The sequence below is a fragment of the Pseudophryne corroboree genome, chromosome 9 (assembly GCF_028390025.1).
Source record: "Pseudophryne corroboree isolate aPseCor3 chromosome 9, aPseCor3.hap2, whole genome shotgun sequence".
NCBI lineage: Eukaryota > Metazoa > Chordata > Amphibia > Anura > Myobatrachidae > Pseudophryne > Pseudophryne corroboree.
Window position 1 is genome coordinate 151282686 of NC_086452.1, and position 27163 is coordinate 151309848.

General features: G+C 43.7%; 1 long non-coding RNA gene across 1 annotated transcript in view; it reads right to left on the reverse strand.

Annotated features, from left to right (window-relative positions):
* Nucleotides 1-951: 951 nt before the first annotated feature.
* The window catches only part of LOC134957738 (uncharacterized), a 141247-nt gene continuing 115035 nt past the window's right edge, over nt 952-27163 (reverse strand). Inside the window, exon 2 of the long non-coding RNA XR_010186725.1 lies at nt 952-3990. This is a non-coding gene — a long non-coding RNA (uncharacterized LOC134957738). The remainder of the gene's footprint in view (nt 3991-27163) is intronic.

The following is a 27163-nucleotide window of genomic DNA, read 5'->3' on the forward strand; positions in this document are numbered from 1 at the left end:
CCCTCTCCATGAGGGAGAAAATGCTCTGTTCCTGGAACAGGAAGGGTCAGGTAGGCAAGTATGGTATATATGCACATACCGTCTGTGTGACTGACTCAGTTACAATTACATTGTTGAGCTATTAGCTGCTCACCAGCTGCTTTTTATTGGCAATTATCAGCTAGCTACGCCCTGTCAGCAACTTGTTGCATGAGATCGCATGCTGTAAGTAGCTGAAAACCTACTCCTGTGCTGCGTTCGTGGTGCAAACGCTTGTTGTGCAGCAGCTACTATTAGCTTTGCAGCGATGCGAAAACCACACTTGCTGTCCTTAGCACACTCCCACAGTAGACACCCACCATCACGCCCATTTTCGCTAGCTAGCGAAGCCTTGCCCCCGCACCGCCTTCAACACGCCTCTTTGTCGTTGGCCCACTGCGATGAATGTGTATGTCTACACATTCATCGCACGGGGCACTGTGCACATGCGCATTGTAGCTTTTGCGCATTGGGCTTTTCCCCGCTGCTTGCGATGCGAAGATCCGCAGCGATCAACTCAGAATGACCCCCATGGTTTTGCCTTACTGCTAACAAATTTGCTACTGCGATCAACTCTGAATTAGGCCCTATGTGCAAATGTCCCATTGCAATCCAGTGACCCCCATGTAGCCGCAAGAGGAGATCTGAATCAGCTTTATTGGTCAGGTGTACTCGCGTACACTAGGAATTATTTGCGGTACAGTGCACCGCCAAGCAGCAACATAAAGGGGGAATATGTGATAGGTGGCTAAGCGTACCTGCAGTCTCACGCCTGTCCAGTTGCGGCCTCTCTGGTCGTTCGGTTCTTGCTTGTTGCGACGTCGGGCGGAATCTGCGTGGGAAGGCTGCGTAGGACCTGGGCAGAAGGGACGGGGATACCCCAGTATAGTCAACACCCCCCCTTTTAAAGGTGAAAGGACCACTACGGTGGGATACAGTAACAAAGATTTATTATAGGCAGGGTTAGTCACTGGTCCATGTGACTAAATTCACCTCTTAGTAAAGTTCAGTGCAATTCAATAAGCCACGATACTTTTAGTCACATACTAAAAATATAACATAACATTAACACAAGAGCATTTCAGAATTTCAACACTCAGACGTCTTATACAGCTGTTTCATGAGTATGCATGCGTTATACTGACGGGTCACTAGATGGCGCTAGATTGGATATGTTCAGTTTATGCTGCTGACAAAATGTTCCAGCTATATCACTGTCCTACAGGGGGTGCTGTAGAATGAGTTCGCACTGTGCACAGTATTTGTAATCCAACGGGTGGTGCCGTGGAGCAGCTACTTGCCATGTATAGCACCAGTTTCCAATAGAGGGCGCTGTGGAGTAAGTCATATCCCAGTATAGCAATGCTTCAAATAGAGGGCGCTGTGGAGTAAGTCATTTCACAGTCTAGCAATGCTTCAAATAGAGGGCGCTGTGGAGTAAGTCATTTCACAGTCTAGCAATGCTTCAAATAGAGGGCGCTGTGGAGTAAGTCATTTCACATACAGTGGGTCACAGAGCAAATGACCCAATTCTGGCACACACATTGTGCTGCAGCTCAAACAGTCTAGGGATAAGTGTCACTTCGTGTTTTCCTTGCAATTGCAGTGGTAAGGGGAAGCAGAGGGTTTCACACAACCCTATCCCTTAAGGCTCTCTCTGGTACAATGGCAGGCAGCTCCAAATAAATCACACGTGTCCCTCTCCTTGTACATAGAGTCCTGCTGTGATCTGTCCCAAGGGGCTGTGATGTTGCAAGCTGTCAGGGTGATCACTGTTGGTCTGGGTGCCCATATGTGGGGGCTGTCTGGGGTGAAGTAGAGTACCTGCATTATCTGCTGCTGTTGCCAGCTCCTGCCGGTCACTTCTCACTGCTGCTTTTCAGGATGACAGCCGTCTCTCGATGCCCAGACTCTCCCAGCGCAGCGCGCCTCCAGACCTCCGCGTACAGCTCTTCACACCCACACATGACACACTGCCTCCTATTCCACTGCCATGCTGCTCTCTCTCTCTGCTCGCTGCAGTTCTCCTCCCTGCTTCTCTCCCCACACAACACGGCCAATCAGAGCGCTCCCAGCTTCCCGCTCTGCAGGGATCCTGATGGAAAGCCCAGGGTCCTAGTGCTATACATATTCCTCTCCTGGTTGCCATAGTTGCTTTGCAACCAGTGTAAAAAGGATTTTAATCCTCACAGTGCATCTGCAACTGGTTTAACTAGCAGAAGGGATACCCCAAACGCGGGTATCACAAATACATAGAGTGGTCTAGCAAACTAACAAGTCAAGGAAGGTGAGCGCGCCAAAAAACTATAATAACTAAACAACGCACGGAAATTTACACCCAAAGAGGCGACCTGACGTTCAACAACAACAAAAAGCAAACGCCCCTCCTCTGTTTTATAACCTCATCAGAATTATACAGATAAAAATAACAAAAATTAATCCTGGACTGCCTAACCACACTACCACCTTTGGCCAATACAAATTTTGTGACCACTGTATTCACCTTATTCCTGGCTTCGCCAATTGCATTGTAATCATGCACATTACACCAGACAAGTCTAGACACAATAAATGACCAAATGATTTTATAAGAGGGCCAAGCTAATGAAATACTAGCAAAATCATTCACCATGGAGCTCCACAATCCAAACCAGTCATCTTTCCAAGATCATTACTACCTATATGAATAAGCAAGACCTTGAGAATATAATGCTTGGCAACATTCAAAAGCTTATATTGCAAAGTCCACAACATTATATCTCTTATACAAATCCACCAAACACAATCTGACCAGAGGACCAATGGAACGAGCACCATTGGAAGCCATGAACTTAGCAGCCAAAAAAAAACATATGAGTGGCCGACAATACACACTTTAAGGGAATCAAATGTAACATCTATAAGGAGGTAGAGAAAGAAATAATAATTATATTGATATGAAATTAATACTTAATGAAATGGAGGAGCTGCCAAAAATATATATTTTGTTTAATTGAATGCCAAAAAGCTGAATCAAGATAAGCTTTAGTGCCAATTAGAAGCAACATAAACACATATGAGGGTCAACCAGGAATGAGTTGGGCAGAGAAAAAAAGTAGGGGGGAGAGATGGAAGGGGGCTGGGGGAGAGCAAGAATAACGCAAGTAAAACTCGGCGAGAGGTGAAACCAAAAACCTGCTGAGGGACTGAGAAATTATTATTATTATTATTATTATTATTGCCAATTAGCCGAATTTCAATTTGACAAATTCAGTCCATCAGTTCACGGAAAAGGCAAAATCCCTGAAGACTTCCGCTGCCAACAGCGGCGATTAACTAGTTCCCAAGTAGGGTAGACAAGGGGAAACAAGGCAAACAAGAAAACAATGACAGAGCCATAAAACTAATAACTATAACACAATAGTTACAACAATCAAATTAAAGTCCCAATCATGCTATCACCATACTTACTTGGTTTTCTTCTCTGGATGTTTGGTGGTACTTATCTCTTTGATTCCCTCTAGAGATGATGCTGGGAAACTTTGCTCACATCAAAGCATTGTGCGCGACACAGGGGGCAGATGGTATTAATGTCAAGCTTTTGTGTCAAGCATGGTATGTGGAAAGCATGCTGGCAAGATGACAAGTTACTTCATTTCCAATCTCAAACTGTGAGATGCAGATGGCACAGGACTCTACTGCTCCTCCTTCTTCAAAGGTGCATCTCCTGTAGGTTGGAAGACGGTGCCTTTAGTCCATTTGTTGATCCTCCTTATGTTGGTCTTGCTGTTATTGGTACTCCTGAGGATGGTCCTGCTGCTGTTGGTCCTGCTGCAGATGGTCCTGCTGCTGTTGGTCCTACTGATGTTGGTCCTACTGATGTTGGTCCTGCTGCTATTGAGTCTCCTAAAGATGGCCCTCCTTCAGAAAGTACGCCTGAAGATGGTCTGAGGCATCCTGATCTCAGTCATGTTATATTTTGGTTTGGTCCATCTGAAAAGATATTTCATATATTATAGATATAATAAATAGCCATAGGCAACAAGTAAAGATCAAACATTGTATACAATATGAGTTACAGCATTAATATGATTTATATATTATCGTAAGATATTTATAACTAAAAAAAAGGGCTGCAAAAGTATAAGTGCATAGATGCAGGTCCCAAATGTTTATCTATTCCTGATCAGTAACTGACAATCAGCATGGAGGGCACCACCCTGTAACACAGGCACACTGCCAATGACCCCTATCATAATCCCTCCCACTTCAAGAGACAGATGCTAAAAAAATGAAGAAAATGGTCTTAGCTTTAATTTACTAAACAAACATTTAACTTAATTTCCAAGTAGCTGGGCTAATTCCCTCCGGCTCACTGTAGCCGATGACCTAGTGCAGATATAAAGGATAAAGGAGATACAAAAATAAAACAAATCTAAAAGAAAAAGCACAGATGTGATTGTGCGCTGGTGAATCACTAGTTGAAAACACTGGTGTACAGACTTGTTCTCTCTCTGGAGGCCTTTTCTCTAGCGTCAGCAACTGCTTCTACTCAAGAAGTGCCAGTGATATTGGCAGGCAGTGGGGCGTTATAATGGCCCATGTGGCATGCGGGCGGCAGTTGGTGGTGGCAGTTGGTCATGGCTGAGCTTCACATCAGCTTCCTGCTCTATACCCCACATCATCTTCCCACTGATATTACACAGTTCCACATGTGGGAAATTACATGTTAGTGCGGGAGTCACCACACCAAGAACAGGGTGGTTTGGGGCATTTACTGAAACCATCTCAGCGCTCCTGCTGGGCCCAGTGACCCAATGATTTCATCTGTCATTGCTGCTGCCATCTCTGCTCTTCCTTTGGTGGTCTCAGCTGCCATACATGGAGAACAAATAAATAAATATATATATATACATATATATATATATATAGATAGATAGATAGATAGATAGATAGATAGATAGATAGATAGATAGATAGATAGATAGATATAAATATATGTAATATAGTATACTAGTATGCCCGGCACTCCAAATCTGTTAATTAGTTATATTTGCCTGGTGCCATCAAATATTAAATATGGATAAGCAGCAGTGGCAGTGGCACTTACGGTCATTTAGATAAACATATTGTCAAAACATTTTGTACATTTCAGTTTTATTTAAAAACCGTCAGCAGGAGTACAAACTCTAAAAAAAAAAAAAAAAAAATGTTATTCAACCAGTGCCAATCATGTGAAAGCGCGCTTGTTGCCGGATTTCCAATGACGTAATCAGCAGTGGACCGCGCCTTTTTCGTGACTTAATTCACCGGCTTTGATTAGTGTGTACCTTCACCATGGAAACAGTAATAAATAAAGTTCATCCAGTTTACAAAGTTTGTAACAGTGTATCAGTATATCTCAAGCTGGGAAGACATTTTAGTAACACGTTATCAAAACTATCATATAAAGCTATTGAACAAAACATATTAATATAACCCATTAGGCTGGATGGTTTTAAGATTAAAGATACCCATCGCCTCTCGCACTGCAGCAGATTTTATCTCAGTCCCCCCTATCCTCAGGAACATAATCTATCATGTTATACTAAAGTTGTGCTAGTGTGTGTTTCACATCTCTAAAATGTGGCCATGGCCTGATCAATGGATTTACCTTCCAAAGCCATACGAATGGCACTTCCATGTTGTGCCATGCGTTCTTTGAATTGCTGCATTGATTTGCCAACATACTTGCCACAAGTTCAATGAATGTAGTACATTATATACCTACTAGAACACGTCAGTGCATGCTGTATAGTTCTTCTACAGCCCGTTTGAGGATGTGGAAAAGAATTTCAGAATTCTAAACAAGTACAAGTAGTATACCCCAAGCATTTGTACACTCCAGGCTTTTTTTTTATAAGAAAGTGCATTGTGTCAGGTGGAATGTAATACTCTTTTGGAGGCCTCTAGCATTCAAATGGCCTCTCTAAAGAGGGGTGTACCCTATTCACAGTTTTTACCTGTCCACAGACTCTGCCGCGATCTTGTGGATGAGGATGTACATATCGAAAAATTAGATTATAATTCTTACAAAGATGTTATTCCAATAACGGGTTAAAAGCATTAAAATAGCATTATCTATGCATAAAATTCCTGTAGCTAAAGACAAAATTGATAACCTGGAAATCTCAATGATTTGGGTAAATAATTATACAGCTGAAAGTTTTGTGATCAGTAAAACCTCTAGAACATAGTGGCTGCTAATTCAAAATGATTCACACTTGTCTTCATTAAAAAAGAAATCTTTAGTACCCTGCTTCAGAAGAGGGAGGAATATTAAGGATTTTATTATGTATACAGATATTGCTAAATAGAATAGACCTGACACAACGCATTACATGTCTTATTGCTGTCATCAGTTATCAGTATAATTGGATTGGTGGCATTACCAATACTGGAGAGACCCACACCAAACATATCCTAATGGGAAATTGTAAGTGCTGAATAATTGTAAGTGCCTAAATTCTAATAGAATTTGGAAAAAGGTGCGGGGAGTGCAGCTGCTCTGGGGCCCTCACAGATCCGGCTATGCCCCTGGCTGGAAGATAATGATCTCCATCCAGTTTTACCATGCAGTGTGGCAAACATTTAGGGTTTTTCAAATGATCACAAATCGTCAGTGATTTGAGTTTTCACCCTTAAATTCAAGGTATAGCAAATCCTGTGGTTCGGTGTTCACATTAGCTGGCAGCGTGTGGTGTTTTTCAATGCACAGAAAGGAATGAATTTAAGTACATTTGCTCCAAGAGTTTATTTTTATCAAAGTACAATAATTCCATATGATGACACTGCATAGAGCGTATACACATTTTCTCAGGAAATGTACAGGGCATCTACGTTTGTGCAGCTTCATAATTTACCCATCAAATTTTTCAGACCATATATATCAGAGCTGTAATTGGTTTAAATGATAGCTAGGATTGGTAAAAATGATATCCATGCTAATGAATAGTGTATTCATAAGCACTGCCGTAAAGGGAAGGGAAGCAGTGGGGAGGCAGTGTATAATACAATCCTATATTGCACATCATCATCTTTCATCATTACAGCTGACCGAGTTACCTGTGGCGGGAATAAAACATGATGAGTGAGAACAAGTTTAACACAGAATATGAAAATGTGGTATTTTTATATAGGACTGAATACTATGCTTGAAATAGCATATGCAGGAAGCATATAGGGGCAGCTGTACTAAGGGGGACATTTACTGAGCGGAGAAGTGAGCCAGTGGAGAAGTTGCCCATGGCAACCAATCCACACTGAAGTAACATCTATAATTTGCATACTATAAAATTATACAGAGCTGCTGATTGGTTGATGGGGCAACTTCTCCACTGGCTCACTTCTCCGCTCTTATCACTGCTTAGTAAATGTCCCCCTTAGTCTTGGAAAATGATAAAGTGGAGAGAGATAACTACTAATCAATCAGCTCCTAACTGTTGTTTTTCAAACACAGCCTATAACATGGCAGTTAGGAGCTGATTGGCTGGCAGTTTATATCTCTCCACTTTATCACTCTGCAAGGCTTAATACATACCCCCATCCTGAAGAGCAAAAGAGGTGAAAAGGACAATGATTAAACCCAGATGTTTATACATTAACAAAGTAAGCCAATATATACTTAAATAATATAAACAGCTTAATTTATTTTATTGCAATAGTAATCAGTAATCAAATATATATAAAGTGGGCAAATAATGAACAGGAGCCCTTCCTACTATGTAAACAATAAGGTGGCACACATTTTATCAAACAGAAGAGTACAGTGACTCATTTCCCTTATAAAGGTGTCTCAGCACAAGTTACAAGCTGCATAAGCCATCCGCAAGTACAATGGGCTGTCAATATTTGTATATTTAATGTCCTCTTTCCTTTGTCACCTCTGCTACATTAATACATTAAAGTATAAATCCACATTTGTGGACACGTTTTTACATATTAAAATGTAAAATACCCGTAGAGTCTGTTTTTATATTAAACCCTCTGCCTGCTTACACCCTATAGTAGAGTATGCCTAACGTTCCCAGAAATGAGGAAAACGGTCTTTGTATGGGGCATGTGCTATATGAGTCACTGATCTGAAGGCACAGTACTGCATTTGAGAGGAAAGAAGATGATATGAGATAAGAAAGTGAGAGACAGAAGGGAAAGATGGGAGAGTATGGAGGTCTGCTTTAATAGGACAGGTAGTAACATCAAGTATAGAAAAGCACTGTCTGCCCCAATAACAATACGTCAACTAATGTACAAGAATGTTAAAGAATTAAGGATCAAAGAGGGTTGAGGTTACCTAAAGGATAAAGAAAGGGCCAAGTGGTTCTTATATGGCGTCAAATTCTATGTTTCTACATCAATAAAATAAGCAGTATGTTTACTCACAGCAATGCCAATAATACAACCACGGAAACAAATATTCTGATGATAGAGTTGGTTAATCTGAATTTTTGTCAGTTAAGTTTTATCATACAGTATGTTCTTTACAGTGTGAATTCCACATGCTGATTCCATTCACAGCTACGTAGGTTTTATTGCAGTGCTGCAAGTTAATCATTCTCTGCTCCTAAGGAACATTCTCTTGTCATCTGCATAGGCTGTGTGATAATAATTTCCATTTTAAGATCTGTATTGTTACTGTATCCCCTGCAAGGGACATTCATAGTAAAAAAGAAATTGAGGATTCCAGTCTCCCTCCATTAGGTGACGTTTCCATTCCATCTATAGGCTTAATAACTTCTCTAGTGCTTCTCAATGGTACTCCTTAAGAACTCGTATACCACATGAAAAGGACGAAACTATGCCAAATATTCACTTACAGTACATTTTGCAATTAATTGTAATTTCTTTGGAAATTCCTACCACTGATCAACACAATACTCACTGTAATATCAAATAAAACTGTAAAGTATTTTTTCCTAAATACAAATAAAACTAGACAATAAATACACCAAACTAGGGTCTTTTTGATGTTCACATAGTGGCATATATATCCATAATCAGCATTTTAAATGAGGCTGTGACACAGTTTTTTCACCTAAATTCGCACTGCGAAAATTAACATTTTCAGGCAAATTTCCCATATGTCTCTTGCCAGGAGGCAGGATCTGAGAAGAACAATCCTGGTTCAGGTCCCCCACAGCGCATGCGAAGCTGTCAGCCGACGCATGCATCATCGGGGGCAGTCGGGGAGGGATATAGTAGCCTTAGCCTACAGTATAGTAGCCATAAACTCCTAAAGGATAACACTGTCTGAGAATGGGGTTAGCTATCAGGGCCAAACTCGGAATGTGAGTCAGTCTGCATAGTAGCTGCCATAGACACCTAAGGGTGTTGCATTTGTGGTCAGAAATGGGGGGACTGTGACAGATAACAGAAATATACTACTGCCTTCCCTCCATGGTGCATCTGGACAATCCTTAATATTTAAAGGTACCCCCTAAAAATGTTTGGTTTTCTGGGGACATCCTAAAATATTTTTAGTTAAAAACAAACATGTAGATTTCCCTTTTGAAACTAATCTTTGCCAATATCTGACCTTTAAATTAGAGATGAGCGGGTTCGGTTTCTTTGAATCCGAACCCGCACGAACTTCACTTTTTTTTTCACGGGTCCGAGCGACTCGGATCTTCCCGCCTTGCTCGGTTAACCCGAGCGCGCCCGAACGTCATCATGACGCTGTCGGATTCTCGCGAGGCTCGGATTCTATCGCGAGACTCGGATTCTATATAAGGAGCCGCGCGTCGCCGCCATTTTCACACGTGCATTGAGATTGATAGGGAGAGGACGTGGCTGGCGTCCTCTCCATTTAGATTAGATTTAGAAGAGAGAGAGAGAGAGAGATTGCTGTGATACTGTAGTTTAGAAGAGAGTGCAGACAGAGTTTAGTGACTGACGACCACAGTGACCAGTGACCACCAGAGACAGTGCAGTTGTTTGTTTTATTTAATATATCCGTTCTCTGCCTGAAAAAAACGATACACAGTCACACAGTGACTCAGTCTGTGTGCACTGCTCAGCCCAGTGTGCTGCACATCAATGTATTGTATATAAAGCTTATAATTGTGGGGGAGACTGGGGAGCACTGCAGGTTGTTATAGCAGGAGCCAGGAGTACATGATAAATAATATTATATTAAAATTAAACAGTGCACACTTTTGCTGCAGGAGTGCCACTGCCAGTGTGACTAGTGGTGACCAGTGCCTGACCACCAGTATATTAGTAGTATTGTATACTATCTCTTTATCAACCAGTCTATATTAGCAGCAGACACAGTACAGTGCGGTAGTTCACGGCTGTGGCTACCTCTGTGTCGGCACTCGGCAGGCAGTCCGTCCATCCATAATTGTATTATAATATATACCACCTAACCGTGTTTTTTTTTTCATTCTTTATACCGTCGTCATACTAGTTGTTACGAGTATACTACTATCTCTTTATCAACCAGTGTACAGTGCGGTAGTTCACGGCTGTGGCTACCTCTGTGTCGGCACTCGGCAGGCAGTCCGTCCAACCATAATTGTATTATAATATATACCACCTAACCGTGTTTTTTTTTTCATTCTTTATACCGTCGTCATACTAGTTGTTACGAGTATACTACTATCTCTTTATCAACCAGTGTACAGTGCGGTAGTTCACGGCTGTGGCTACCTCTGTGTCGGCACTCGGCAGGCAGTCCGTCCAACCATAATTGTATTATAATATATACCACCTAACCGTGGTTTTTTTTTCATTCTTTATACCGTCGTCATACTAGTTGTTACGAGTATACTACTATCTCTTTATCAACCAGTGTACAGTGCGGTAGTTCACGGCTGTGGCTACCTCTGTGTCGGCACTCGGCAGGCAGTCCGTCCATCCATAATTGTATTATAATATATACCACCTAACCGTGGTTTTTTTTTCATTCTTTATACCGTCGTCATACTAGTTGTTACGAGTATACTACTATCTCTTTATCAACCAGTGTACAGTGCGGTAGTTCACGGCTGTGGCTACCTCTGTGTCGGCACTCGGCAGGCAGTCCGTCCAACCATAATTGTATTATAATATATACCACCTAACCGTGGTTTTTTTTTCATTCTTTATACCGTCGTCATACTAGTTGTTACGAGTATACTACTATCTCTTTATCAACCAGTGTACAGTGCGGTAGTTCACGGCTGTGGCTACCTCTGTGTCGGCACTCGGCAGGCAGTCCGTCCAACCATAATTGTATTATATACCACCTAACCGTGGTTTTTTTTTCATTCTTTATACCGTCGTCATACTAGTTGTTACGAGTATACTACTATCTCTTTATCAACCAGTGTACAGTGCGGTAGTTCACGGCTGTGGCTACCTCTGTGTCGGCACTCGGCAGGCAGTCCGTCCAACCATAATTGTATTATAATATATACCACCTAACCGTGGTTTTTTTTTCATTCTTTATACCGTCGTCATACTAGTTGTTACGAGTATACTACTATCTCTTTATCAACCAGTGTACAGTGCGGTAGTTCACGGCTGTGGCTACCTCTGTGTCGGCACTCGGCAGGCAGTCCGTCCATCCTTAATTGTATTATAATATATACCACCTAACCGTGGTTTTTTTTTCATTCTTTATACCGTCGTCATACTAGTTGTTACGAGTATACTACTATCTCTTTATCAACCAGTGTACAGTGCGGTAGTTCACGGCTGTGGCTACCTCTGTGTCGGCACTCGGCAGGCAGTCCGTCCAACCATAATTGTATTATAATATATACCACCTAACCGTGGTTTTTTTTTCATTCTTTATACCGTCGTCATACTAGTTGTTAAGAGTATACTACTATCTCTTTATCAACCAGTGTACAGTGCGGTAGTTCACGGCTGTGGCTACCTCTGTGTCGGCACTCGGCAGGCAGTCCGTCCAACCATAATTGTATTATATACCACCTAACCGTGGTTTTTTTTTTCATTCTTTATACCGTCGTCATACTAGTTGTTACGAGTATACTACTATCTCTTTATCAACCAGTGTACAGTGCGGTAGTTCACGGCTGTGGCTACCTCTGTGTCGGCACTCGGCAGGCAGTCCGTCCATCCATAATTGTATTATATACCACCTAACCGTGGTTTTTTTATACCACCTAACCGTGGCAGTCCGTCCATAATTGTATACTAGTATCCAATCCATCCATCTCCATTGTTTACCTGAGGTGCCTTTTAGTTCTGCCTATAAAATATGGAGAACAAAAAAGTTGAGGTTCCAAAATTAGGGAAAGATCAAGATCCACTTCCACCTCGTGCTGAAGCTGCTGCCACTAGTCATGGCCGAGACGATGAAATGCCAGCAACGTCGTCTGCCAAGGCCGATGCCCAATGTCATAGTACAGAGCATGTCAAATCCAAAACACCAAATATCAGAAAAAAAAGGACTCCAAAACCTAAAATAAAATTGTCGGAGGAGAAGCGTAAACTTGCCAATATGCCATTTACCACACGGAGTGGCAAGGAACGGCTGAGGCCCTGGCCTATGTTCATGGCTAGTGGTTCAGCTTCACATGAGGATGGAAGCACTCAGCCTCTCGCTAGAAAACTGAAAAGACTTAAGCTGGCAAAAGCACCGCAAAGAACTGTGCGTTCTTTGAAATCCCAAATCCACAAGGAGAGTCCAATTGTGTCGGTTGCGATGCCTGACCTTCCCAACACTGGACGTGAAGAGCATGCGCCTTCCACCATTTGCACGCCCCCTGCAAGTGCTGGAAGGAGCACCCGCAGTCCAGTTCCTGATAGTCAGATTGAAGATGTCAGTGTTGAAGTACACCAGGATGAGGAGGATATGGGTGTTGCTGGCGCTGGGGAGGAAATTGACCAGGAGGATTCTGATGGTGAGGTGGTTTGTTTAAGTCAGGCACCCGGGGAGACACCTGTTGTCCGTGGGAGGAATATGGCCGTTGACATGCCAGGTGAAAATACCAAAAAAATCAGCTCTTCGGTGTGGAGGTATTTCACCAGAAATGCGGACAACAGGTGTCAAGCCGTGTGTTCCCTTTGTCAAGCTGTAATAAGTAGGGGTAAGGACGTTAACCACCTCGGAACATCCTCCCTTATACGTCACCTGCAGCGCATTCATAATAAGTCAGTGACAAGTTCAAAAACTTTGGGTGACAGCGGAAGCAGTCCACTGACCAGTAAATCCCTTCCTCTTGTAACCAAGCTCACGCAAACCACCCCACCAACTCCCTCAGTGTCAATTTCCTCCTTCCCCAGGAATGCCAATAGTCCTGCAGGCCATGTCACTGGCAAGTCTGACGAGTCCTCTCCTGCCTGGGATTCCTCCGATGCATCCTTGCGTGTAACGCCTACTGCTGCTGGCGCTGCTGTTGTTGCCGCTGGGAGTCGATGGTCATCCCAGAGGGGAAGTCGTAAGCCCACTTGTACTACTTCCAGTAAGCAATTGACTGTTCAACAGTCCTTTGCGAGGAAGATGAAATATCACAGCAGTCATCCTACTGCAAAGCGGATAACTGAGTCCTTGACAACTATGTTGGTGTTAGACGTGCATCCGGTATCCGCCGTTAGTTCACAGGGAACTAGACAATTTATTGAGGCAGTGTGCCCCCGTTACCAAATACCATCTAGGTTCCACTTCTCTAGGCAGGCGATACCGAGAATGTACACGGACGTCAGAAAAAGACTCACCAGTGTCCTAAAAAATGCAGTTGTACCCAATGTCCACTTAACCACGGACATGTGGACAAGTGGAGCAGGGCAGGGTCAGGACTATATGACTGTGACAGCCCACTGGGTAGATGTATGGACTCCCGCCGCAAGAACAGCAGCGGCGGCACCAGTAGCAGCATCTCGCAAACGCCAACTCTTTCCTAGGCAGGCTACGCTTTGTATCACCGCTTTCCAGAATACGCACACAGCTGAAAACCTCTTACGGCAACTGAGGAAGATCATCGCGGAATGGCTTACCCCAATTGGACTCTCCTGTGGATTTGTGGCATCGGACAACGCCAGCAATATTGTGTGTGCATTAAATATGGGCAAATTCCAGCACGTCCCATGTTTTGCACATACCTTGAATTTGGTGGTGCAGAATTTTTTAAAAAACGACAGGGGCGTGCAAGAGATGCTGTCGGTGGCCAGAAAAATTGCGGGACACTTTCGGCGTACAGGCACCACGTACAGAAGACTGGAGCACCACCAAAAACTACTGAACCTGCCCTGCCATCATCTGAAGCAAGAAGTGGTAACGAGGTGGAATTCAACCCTCTATATGCTTCAGAGGTTGGAGGAGCAGCAAAAGGCCATTCAAGCCTATACAATTGAGCACGATATAGGAGATGGAATGCACCTGTCTCAAGTGCAGTGGAGAATGATTTCAACGTTGTGCAAGGTTCTGATGCCCTTTGAACTTGCCACACGTGAAGTCAGTTCAGACACTGCCAGCCTGAGTCAGGTCATTCCCCTCATCAGGCTTTTGCAGAAGAAGCTGGAGGCATTGAAGAAGGAGCTAACACGGAGCGATTCCGCTAGGCATGTGGGACTTGTGGATGCAGCCCTTAATTCGCTTAACAAGGATTCACGGGTGGTCAATCTGTTGAAATCAGAGCACTACATTTTGGCCACCGTGCTCGATCCTAGATTTAAAGCCTACCTTGGATCTCTCTTTCCGGCAGACACAGGTCTGCTGGGGTTGAAAGACCTGCTGGTGACAAAATTGTCAAGTCAAGCGGAACGCGACCTGTCAACATCTCCTCCTTCACATTCTCCCGCAACTGGGGGTGCGAGGAAAAGGCTCAGAATTCCGAGCCCACCCGCTGGCGGTGATGCAGGGCAGTCTGGAGCGACTGCTGATGCTGACATCTGGTCCGGACTGAAGGACCTGACAACGATTACGGACATGTCGTCTACTGTCACTGCATATGATTCTCTCAACATTGATAGAATGGTGGAGGATTATATGAGTGACCGCATCCAAGTAGGCACGTCACACAGTCCGTACTTATACTGGCAGGAAAAAGAGGCAATTTGGAGGCCCTTGCACAAACTGGCTTTATTCTACCTAAGTTGCCCTCCCACAAGTGTGTACTCCGAAAGAGTGTTTAGTGCCGCCGCTCACCTTGTCAGCAATCGGCGTACGAGGTTACATCCAGAAAATGTGGAGAAGATGATGTTCATTAAAATGAATTATAATCAATTCCTCCGCGGAGACATTGACCAGCAGCAATTGCCTCCACAAAGTACACAGGGAGCTGAGATGGTGGATTCCAGTGGGGACGAATTGATAATCTGTGAGGAGGGGGATGTACACGGTGATATATCGGAGGGTGAAGATGAGGTGGACATCTTGCCTCTGTAGAGCCAGTTTGTGCAAGGAGAGATTAATTGCTTCTTTTTTGGGGGGGGTCCAAACCAACCCGTCATATCAGTCACAGTCGTGTGGCAGACCCTGTCACTGAAATGATGGGTTGGTTAAAGTGTGCATGTCCTGTTTTGTTTATACAACATAAGGGTGGGTGGGAGGGCCCAAGGACAATTCCATCTTGCACCTCTTTTTTCTTTTCTTTTTCTTTGCATCATGTGCTGATTGGGGAGGGTTTTTTGGAAGGGACATCCTGCGTGACACTGCAGTGCCACTCCTAGATGGGCCCGGTGTTTGTGTCGGCCACTAGGGTCGCTAATCTTACTCACACAGCTACCTCATTGCGCCTCTTTTTTTCTTTGCGTCATGTGCTGTTTGGGGAGGGTTTTTTGGAAGGGACATCCTGCGTGACACTGCAGTGCCACTCCTAGATGTGCCCGGTGTTTGTGTCGGCCACTAGGGTCGCTAATCTTACTCACACAGCTACCTCATTGCGCCTCTTTTTTTCTTTGCGTCATGTGCTGTTTGGGGAGGGTTTTTTGGAAGGGACATCCTGCGTGACACTGCAGTGCCACTCCTAGATGTGCCCGGTGTTTGTGTCGGCCACTAGGGTCGCTAATCTTACTCACACAGTCAGCTACCTCATTGCGCCTCTTTTTTTCTTTGCGTCATGTGCTGTTTGGGGAGGGTTTTTTGGAAGGGCCATCCTGCGTGACACTGCAGTGCCACTCCTAGATGGGCCCGGTGTTTGTGTCGGCCACTAGGGTCGCTAATCTTACTCACACAGCTACCTCATTGCGCCTCTTTTTTTCTTTGCGTCATGTGCTGTTTGGGGAGGGTTTTTTGGAAGGGACATCCTGCGTGACACTGCAGTGCCACTCCTAGATGGGCCCGGTGTTTGTGTCGGCCACTAGGGTCGCTTATCTTACTCACACAGCGACCTCGGTGCAAATTTTAGGACTAAAAATAATATTGTGAGGTGTGAGGTATTCAGAATAGACTGAAAATGAGTGTAAATTATGGTTTTTGAGGTTAATAATACTTTGGGATCAAAATGACCCCCAAATTCTATGATTTAAGCTGTTTTTTAGTGTTTTTGGAAAAAAACACCCGAATCCAAAACACACCCGAATCCGACAAAAATAATTCGGTGAGGTTTTGCCAAAACGCGTTCGAACCCAAAACACGGCCGCGGAACCGAACCCAAAACCAAAACACAAAACCCGAAAAATTTCAGGCGCTCATCTCTACTTTAAATCCCAGGTCCTAATTTGCCTTCAAGCTGTAAATCAGAGGTTCTCAAACTCGGTCAGTGCATGTTTTGCAGGTAACCCAGCAGGTGCACAGGTGTATTAATTACTCACTGACACATTTTAAAAGGTCCACAGGTGGAGCTAATTATTTCACTTGCGATTCTGTGAGGAGACCTGCAAAACATGCACTGTGTGTGCCCCCGAGGACCGAGTTTGAGAACCTCTGCTGTAAATGATATTTGTTCAACCATTCAATCACAGAGATCCAGAAGAATGAAAGGCAAAGTGTCCACACAGATAAAACCTTCAGGACTGACAAAACTACACAGAGGTTCGTGGCTCAGTTCTCAGGCGCTGCACTTAAGGCAGATATTTGGAATTTCTCCAACTCAGAGTTAACCTTCTAACTTTCTTCAGTGTTTATTGAGCTGAAACACCATCCAGCCAGCAGCCTGTGCTTTGGGGATATAAATATTATATAAATATGTCTCACAGCATGTTGTTTCTATGCGTCATGTATCGTGCAGACAGAGATAACGAGCTGTGTTACATGATATGTTGTGTTTAATTATGTAAATAATTTTCAAGCCCTCAAGAGTACTTCTTATAGGCCCTACACACTGGCCGATTTTCTGAAAGATATGAACGATCTCGTTCATAAATGAACGAGAACTCGTTCATATCTTTCAGTGTGGAGACTCCAGCGATGAACGATGCGCGGCCCCGCGCTCGTTCATCGCTGGTCTCCCGTCGGCTGTGCATGCAGGCCAATATGGACGATCTCGTCCATATTTGCCTGCACTTCAATGCAGCCGCGTGACGGGGGGAGTGAAGAAACTTCACTCCCTCCGTCACTGCCCCCCCCCCCGCCGCCGGGTCGCTCGTCGGCCGTTTCGGCCGTCGGGCACCTCGGCGGCGCATCGTCAAATGAGTAGGGCCCCTTAGTATTCATTAGAGAAAGTAAATATGACTTTTGGATAAAAATAGGTTGATGTATCCAGCGATGAAAAGAGTAGAGAAGTGGACAAGTGAAGACGTTACCTATTGCAACCAATCAGTAGTGAGGTAACATTTATCAAACATTTTCTATAAAATTATAGTTAGAAAGTCTTGGTACAGTGGGTTTGTTTGGACACCTTATCTACTGGTCCAGCTCTCTACTCTTATCACTGATTGATACATCATCCCCAAAGTTCCAGAAAAACAGCTACAAACATCATAATTTCACTATTTTAAAATATTTTCTAGAGACATAGGGGGTCATTCCGAGTTGATCGCTAGCTGCCGTTGTTCGCAGCGCAGCAATCAGGCAAAAAAGCGGCACTTCTGCGCATGCGTATGGCGCACTCTGCGCACGCGCGACGTACTTTCACAAAAGCCGATGCAGTTTCACACAAGGTCTAGCGACGCTTTTCAGTCGCACTGCTGATCGGTGAGTGATTGACAGGAAAGGGGCTTTTCTGGGAGGTAACTGACCGTTTTCAAGGAGTGTGCTGAAAAACGCAGGCGTGTCAGATACAAACGCAGGCATGCCTGGGGAAACGGGGGAGTGGCTGGCCGAACGCAGGGCGTGTTTGTAACGTCAAAACAGGAACTAAACTGACTGAGGTGATCGCAAGGTAGGAGTAAGTCTCGAGCTACTCTGAAACTGCACAATCTTTTTTTGTAGCAATGCTGCGATCCTTTCGTTCGCACTTCTGCTAAGATACACTCCCAGAGGGCGGCGGCCTAGCGATTGCACTGCTGCCAAAAGCAGCTAGCGAGCGATCAACTCGGAATGAGGGCCATAATACTGCTGATAAAGTGCATTCACTGAAGTCTTGCTCTCTTATCTCATTTCCCCTTGGAGCCATAGGTGTGCGCAGGGGGGGTGCCTGGTGCGCACGGGCACCCCCTAATGTCTGGCACCCCGATCTCACATGGCTGATGCAGCGATTGCAGAGCAGGCTGATTACTGTCCCCTCTGCGCTGCACCCTGCAGGACTGCATTACTGACCGGACGCCTGGGTTAATCAAGGGTGCCACTGCCACCGGCTTTCGAATTCCCAGCTCCACCACCATGTACAAAAACAGCGTGATGTGACGTGATTATGTCATGCTGCTCGCACGCCCACCCGTCACACGCCCACCTCTCTCCTTCTATGCTATGCTAACGCCAGCCACTGATGAGGAGCAGCATGCAGCCAGCGTTCCTCTTAGGAAGACAAATTCAATACTGGCAGGCGGTTGGCAGCAGCATTGACACGTCACTTGTTTTTCCAGCAGCAGCAGTAACTAGTCTGTGACTGTCAGTGTCAGTGAGTGACTGACTTGTAAGTAAGCTGCTGCAGCTTGCAGGGGAAAGAGAGGTGGAGCCAGACCAGGCTGAGGAGGAGCAGTGTAATTGCAGTGAGTGCCATCAGGGGTGTTTGTTTGGTGCACACCACAACATCTGACAATGTATCTGCTTTATTAGGATTGGTACAAAGGTGGATATTTTATATGCGTTGACCATCAATAGATGGTGCTAATCACGCCCATAAGGCGGTGCTAGACACACCCCTCCGACGGTGCACCCCCTAATAAAATGTGCTGCGCACGCCAGTGCTTGGAGCACTACATTTCCTTTAATGTTGTGTAAATTGAATATGATAGTTTATTTTATTATAAATACTCCCTTTCAATAGCTATTGAATAGACTGCATCTAACATTCAGAGAAATCAGAAATGTTTATGTTTTATTATTGTATAACTTTATCTATTGTGTAATTAATACTGAAGTAGAGGGGCATTTTCAGGGATAAACATTTCTATGCAGGGGCATAACTAGAACTTTGTGATCCCTATAGCAAAATCTTGAAAGTCTCATGGTATCCGGTCTGTAGGTTGACACTCATTAGGTCGACCACTATTGGTTGAGATGGTTATTAGGTCGACATGGCAAAGGTCAACACATGAAAAGGTCGACATGAGTTTTTCACTTTTCTTTTTAATTTTTTGAACTTTTCATACTTTACAATCCATGTGGACTACGATTGTGAATAGTAACCTTGCCTGAAGTGCGAGGGAACACTGTGTACTAATTGGGGTTCCCGGTCACTTTATGAAGAAAATGACACCAAATTTGAAAAAAATAACGCATGTCAACCTTTTCCATGTCAACCTAATGACCGTGTTGACCTATTTCAGGTATCGACCTAGTCCAATAGTGGTCGACCTAATGACTGTAGACCTAGTTACTCTCTACCCAAAGATCCACACCCGTTCTCACCATGGGCAGGGGTGAAGGGGAGCAGCAGGCCTTGGAGGAAGCCCATGATTGGGTGCAGGGGGAGCAGTGGGCCCTGGAAGCAGCTTGAGCCCCATAGCAGCTGCACCCATGATAGCACCCCCTGCACCCATGATAGTTATGCCACTTTTTCTATGGACATATCTTTAAAGTCTGATGTAATGATTGGTAAGATTTATGCACAATCTTATGCATATACACATAGGCATGCGCAGATGCCGACACGGGGGTGCCACTCCAGACTTCCCCCCTCCTCTGCATTATGGTCTACTCTGCCCTCCCCTGTCCAGGACATAGACTGCTTACCTGGGCGGCACAGGTGAGCAGTCTTATGTCCCAGAAGAAGGGGTGGAGAAGGTAGTCAGTTACCTGGCGAAGGGGGGAAGTCCAGAGCGGCACCCCCATGTCGGCATCTGCGCATGTCTATGCATATACACTTACCAAACGTCTGCCTGATATGTCTGGCCAGCAGAACAATAATAATGAATATGCCCGCCCTCTTGTGACATCATATTCAATGGTGTCTGCGGCTGACCTATCCTGTGGTCGGTGGATGAACCGCACACCTAGGCAGATGTACTGATATGTGCGCTGATCCCAGTGTATTGGTTCTAATTTCATCCTCGTGTTTTGTTTTTGCAAAACCACCCTCGCGTGTTTTAGTTTGGATTCGGATTTTGGTTTGGCTTAAAATCGATTAAAAAAATTGATAATCATTGATAAAAATTGATAAGCACAGCTAAAAATCATGTAATTTTTGCAATACAAAACCCGAAATTCGGATTTAAAATCTGAATTACGAAATTATGAACTGCAGGAAGATTTGAACTGGGACTTGGTTTAGATGGGATTTCCCCAGGGGATCCAGACCGTGTTTTGTTTCAGTTCCACAAAATTTGGATGGATTCAGATTTCTGGAGAACCGAACTGCGCATCTATCTAATATCAGCAGGGCCGGCCATATGTCTGTGAAGGGATCCCAAACATGTTACTGCCGGGCGCTGGAGAGGTAAGCCGCTGTTCACAGACATATCTTCCGTACACACAAACAGAAGCACTTTGTAATATGCCGTTCGTCTGCTGTATGAATGACATATCACGTAGTGTGTACCCAGTCATTTTGTCCTTGGAAAGTAGGGGGCGTGTTGGCAACTATGCAAGCACAAAAGTACACATAAATAGGACACTTAAATAAGTAATAATATTCAGGGTGGATTCTATTTAAGATGTAGGTGACAGTCAATCTGGACATCAAATCACGAAGAGGAACAATATGACCAGTGGCATAAGTCTGTCCCAGATGCCCGGAGACAAGATAAATACTGGTACTCCCCCCCCCCCCACCCTCGCCATATATAGATAAGTGTGTGTGTGTGTGTGTGTGTGTGTGTGTGTGTGTGTGTGTGTGTGTGTGTGTGTGTAAATGGAGTGTTCTGAAATAAAATGTGTGTATGTACAGCTTATATATATTTCTTTGTCATTTATTTTAAATCACACCTTATTTAGCAGTCATACCCAGGATTAGAACCCATGACCTGTTACACTGAAGGAAGACACCTTACTGACAGAGCTATTTGCTCCTGCTTAGCAAGCCTGCAGATTCTAACTATATGAAACTAGAATTGTCAGTTCAAAACCATTGCAACTAGGCAGATCCATGTAGTGTGCAGCCACACACTACATAGATCTGCTTAGTCACTCACAATGCTGCTTATTTCTGCAACAATTATTTTACAAGCGTTATACCCAGGATTAGATCCCACGTCCTATTACACTGGAAGCGGACACCATACTGATGGAGCTATTTACTCCTGCTTAGCAAGCCTGCAGATTCTAACTATATGAAGTTATATGTAATTGTCAGAGAAATAACTTCATATAGTTAGAATTCTCACGCTTCCTTGATGGAGCAAATAGTTCATCAGTAAGGTGTCTGCTTCCAGAGTAATAGGTTGTGGGTTTTAATCCTGGGTATGATACTTGTAAAATGTGCATCTATAAAGGTGCATACACACGGTGAGTTTCGGGCTATGCCCGATTCTCACTATGCGACAGGGGCTAGGTCGGCATCGCAAGCACATAATGACTGTGCTTGCAAAACTGACTTATGTGCGATTTTGGCTAAGTGTCAATTTTGACTATCTCTTCTATAGAGATAGTCAAAATTGACTTGCCTGCATAGTCTATCTAGGCTTGCACGGGACCGTGCATCGGCATCAAATTGGGATCGCAAGGTGACTTTCACCTTTCGATCTGCACTAACTTTTCTTACTATTTTGACTACATAGTCAAAATCGTAAGAAAATATCTCACCATGTGTACACACCATAATAAAGAGAGTGTGACTTGTAAAGTGCAGGTAGGAAGAGATAGCAGCGGCTATCAAATAACTTGAATGGTGTTGCTGAACACACGGAACAGGAGGAGAGGTCTCCCCCCTACAGAGCAGGAGCCCGGCGGCAGCCGACTCCGTTGCCTCCCAGAGTTACGCCTCTGAATATGACGTTCGGCAAACTAAAAATTGCTATTTTAAAGAATTAAGGTAATAACATAAAACCCTCTAGTTTCGTAATAATCCTGTAACTGGAAATAAGTGTAAATCATGAACCACAAATGCATAAGACCACAGTACCAATGTTGTTTTGGGACAAGTCTAATTTAGAGCATGATTAACAGGAAAGTGCATGGATTGAGTGAATATTTGGATTTACACCAGTCTAGTCCATGGGAGGAGTAGGCTGAGTCAAGGGATCTTCTTACTATGTAAAAAACAAGAATCTGTTTTTCAGGAGAGGATTGTTTCAATTGTTAGAAAGGATGGAGAGAGCCCATTTGCAGGGGCTATACTGGAGGTGACAAAGAACCTATATCCCAACATTAAAAAGACTTGACTTCTTCGCCATCTTTGTTGTCCTGGAATTATTATCTTGTCCCTATATTTATACCGGCACAAACACGTTGCACAGTCCAGTTGCACTTCTGCAGAAAAGCGCAATTCTGGTGCAATATGGTCAACGTAATAGTCATCTTTACATACAAAAAGTTTACAGGTAATGGATACACCTCTGATGTCCCTGTAATTTCATGGGTAAATTAAATAAATAAGGTCAAACACAGAAGTATGTTAACTTAGGACAAACATAAAAGTCAAAATTAAATAAAAGTGGTGGTTGTAACATGACAGAGAGATGGATTTCAATGTGACGTTTTATCATTTCCACCATTTCTACCATGCCTGCCTTCAGATTCGTGCTGAAACAACTGAAAACTCTTTTGTCTGGTAAATTGCAGTTTCCTCCCTCATTTTAAGTTGCTCATAATGAACCACCTCAGATTCATCTACAATTACAGTCAGAGCCCCTGTCTGACAACATTTTTAACATTCCAAAATGATCAGTACTCTAATCACTCGCTCTTGCTGGTGTTATGATCGCTTAGGGCAGAATGTACAGTAGCATTTGCCACAGTAGACCCGGGCAGGCAGAAATGAAAAGAAGGTTAAACATAACATAATATACACACAACTTTTTGGATCAGCAAAGTAAAATGAAGACATATAAGTTAAAGATCAAAAAGAAACTAATGTGAGTTTATCTGAGATCAGTCACTACTGTATATTCTGCTTTGTGACAGGACTACTACAGTCAGATAATGGTCTGTGCTTAGAACACCAATGGTTATGTGCCCACATGTTTAAATTGTCCAATTCTCCCTGATTTTACTTCTCTTTTTAACAAGTATACATAAAATGTACATGATAAATCATTATGGGGAACATTTACTAAGCAGTGATAAGAGCAGAGAAGTGAGCTATATCCTTTTCCTGATTTCTATTTAAATCCATAGTACTAGCAATATGGAACAAAGATAATTGTCAAAACAAGACCGCACAATATAATAGTACTTATAAAAATAGTCATTTGATAAGCAGTTATCTTTTATGAGAGATACTTAGTTATTACTGGAGTTCTGTAGTGAAATTCTCTACATAGATTAGCTTAAAACAGTTGATGAGAGAAAAATGCAATATACTCTATAAATAATAAATCCTGATACAAGACACAAGGCTATTTCTTCTCACCAGCAGCATGAATGTCTATGTCAGACAGCCGTCAGGTTCCTTGTACTTCCTTTAAGTATTAAAGTTGTTGCCTTCATTTCAGATCATGTACTGAGGTCTTTATCAAACTGTAATTATTAATCTGACTTGCCACAGAGTATATATATTCTGAGAGAACATTTTACAGGCATGAGAACGTGTCTTCATCAGCGACATGCAGTCAGGGTAGGCAGAGCCACATCCGTTATACTCCAGTACACTCCAGAGTTTTGACTATAAAAATTATTAGATTAATACAAAAATATATATCTATAACTTATAAATATTATCTTTGTATTATTCTAATCTTTTTATATTCAAAACTCACCGACAAATCATATATGTGTGTGTAAATCTGGCTCTGATAGTAGTGTGTGTGTAAATCTGGTTCTGATACTAACCAGTGCCTCCCCAGCCATTGACCTCACCGCACCTCACTTCGTCTTTATATACATTGCATAGATTACATTACATAGCATTCAGTAACAGGGACAGCAGAACACACATTCCAATACATGTACCATCTCTGGCTGGTATGGTCCTGTTATCTCTATAATAGCACTAAGTTGTTCTTAGTGCACTTTTCTGACATCTGTTGGAGCCAAACTCTGCTTAGTGTCCAGACACACACATACATCACCATCCAACTGGCCACCATCATTACTTGGAATGGTATTCCAGGATCTCCGCTTTCTCAAACAGAGGAATTCCTGTGTTACTACATCATATAATTTCCTATTATAGCCTTTGTTTCATGCTGTGTGCTTTTGTAGAGAGCAATTAGCTTGGGGGGCAATATATGTCTGAAATGTCATATATACATGTAATATCCCAGACTTTATCTTTCAAAATCAAAGATTTATCCTGATTAGTCAATCCTTACCGCTACTTCCTAAACTCTTCCTCCTACTCCCAAGATTTCTCCAACTTCAACTGGTCATCACTTGTATGTGCCAGAAATAATTCTTCCCACGATGACTAGCTGTCTAATACTAGATTACAGTGATGTATAGTACAGTGCGAGTAATAACTAACTCTGATATCATTTAGAAATTAAATAAAGAGCACCAATAATAACATTCAAAGCATCAATAATAACAACAACATAATTGTGGGCACTAGTGCACAGGTTACAGGTTGCTACCATAGCAAAAAATCTAATATCTCTTCAATTTGCTTTTGTTCTAAAAATAATCTGATTGATTCCTATGAGCTATAGCACATGTTCCTATGTACCAGTTTTAGGAAATTCTCAAGGCTGTGTAGTTAAACAGAAATTCGATGAACACAGAACATATGTTGCAGATATACTATGAGTAGTGCTGGGAATTTGGGGCAGTTCCTCAAACAGGATGTGGTCAAATCACAGCAGTCGGGATTGATACTGACAATGGGAAGGCAGACAGTGAGATCCCAATGGTCAGAATCCCAACGGATCCCGCAGCTAAGTACAGGGGCTGGGATTAGGGTTAGGCTGTGGGAGGGGAAGGTTAGGGTTATGTTGTGGGCGGTTAGGGTTAGGCTGTGGGAGGTGTGGGTTAGGGTTATGCTGTGGGAGGAGTGGGTTAGGGTTAGGTTGTGGGAGGGGTGGGTTAAAGTTAGGCTGCGAGAGGGGTGGGTTACAGTTAGGTTGCTGGAGGGTGAGGTTACGGTTATGCTAGGGAGGGGTGGATTAGGATTAAACTGTGGGAGGGGTGGGTTAGGGTTAGGCTGTGGGAGGTAGAGGTTAGGGTTAGGCTGTGGGTGGGGTAAATTAGGGTTAGGCTACGGGAGTGGTGGGTTAGGGTTAAGCTATGGGAGAGGTGGGTTAGGGTTAGGCTGTGGGAGGTAGAGGTAAGGGTTAGGTTATGGGAGGGGTAAATTATGGTTAGGCTGTTGGAGGGGTAAATAAGGGTTCGACTACAGGAGGGGTGGGTTATGGTTAGGCTGTGGGAGGGGGAGGTTAGGGTTAGGCTGTGGGAGGGGGAGGTTAGGGTTAGGCTGTGGGAGGGGTGGGGGTTAGGGATTAAAGGGAGAAAATACTTATCAAGATGTGTCAGGATTCTGGGTGTTGGGATCCCGCCTGGTGGAATTTTGTACCCAACCTGCTCAAACACAGGGCCAGATTCAGAATTGTACTTCAACCTGATGGTGTGCCTACATGTCTGATGTTTTCAGATCTGCGGATGTGCAGGATCTCTACTGACCATGTGTAGAAGTCTGTCTTTGATGATGGTCGCAGTGTCACCTAACCACAGCATGATTAATATACTGCAGCCGTTTGGGGGGTGGCATCGGCTAGCATTTCAGACACAGGGGCATATCATCCTCCTTTTCTGGGCATGTGCTAGGTCAGGGACATCGTCTTTGGATGCAGCTTAACTGGCCTCAGCAGCGTGAAAACACCATCACTCCTGAGTTACCTGAGGGTTACTGAGATGACCAATGGACATGCAGAAGATCTGATGCTGCTTCTCCGGATGCAGCAGCGGATCAGAGAAGACGGCTGGAGGTGTCTATGTACAGAAGACTCTACCTGCGGCATTAGCAGATTATTGCACAGCACCGGTGTACATAGTTGCAGTGGCTGTGTAATAGAGTACATCCCTGAATCTGGCCTATAATTGTGACTATATTTTCCCTATGGATTGGGCATGGGAACTCTCCTGACTGACATGCAGTATACGTAGTTCCAATCTTTGAAAACAGTTGTGTAGCCCATACACGTGTACAATATAGCATACAATCCTTCGATCGCATCTGTGCGATCAATCGCATGATTGTATGCACATATTGAGCACCCTGCGACGCGATGCGCGGACACACTGCTCAAATATCAGGTGGCAAAATAGTAAGTGCTGCACTTAATATTTATCGCATCTCAGTGCGATGGCATGTGTTTTTAAAACACATGCGATATATCACACTGCGATGCGCGATGGGCACCCGCCGGGAGCGGCCTCTCAGCAGTGACGTGCCCAACATGTGATTACCATGCGATCTATATGATGGCATGGTAGTCACTTTGGCAGTTCAGGTGCGATTTCATTGCACCTGAACTTCCGATGCAATGCCCCGCGATTAAGCATAAGCATGAGCAACATACCATAGCATAGAAGCATAAATAAAAATAGATTTCCATTAGTGGGATCAGTATGAAGGACCGATGGATGGGATGCTGGTGGTCA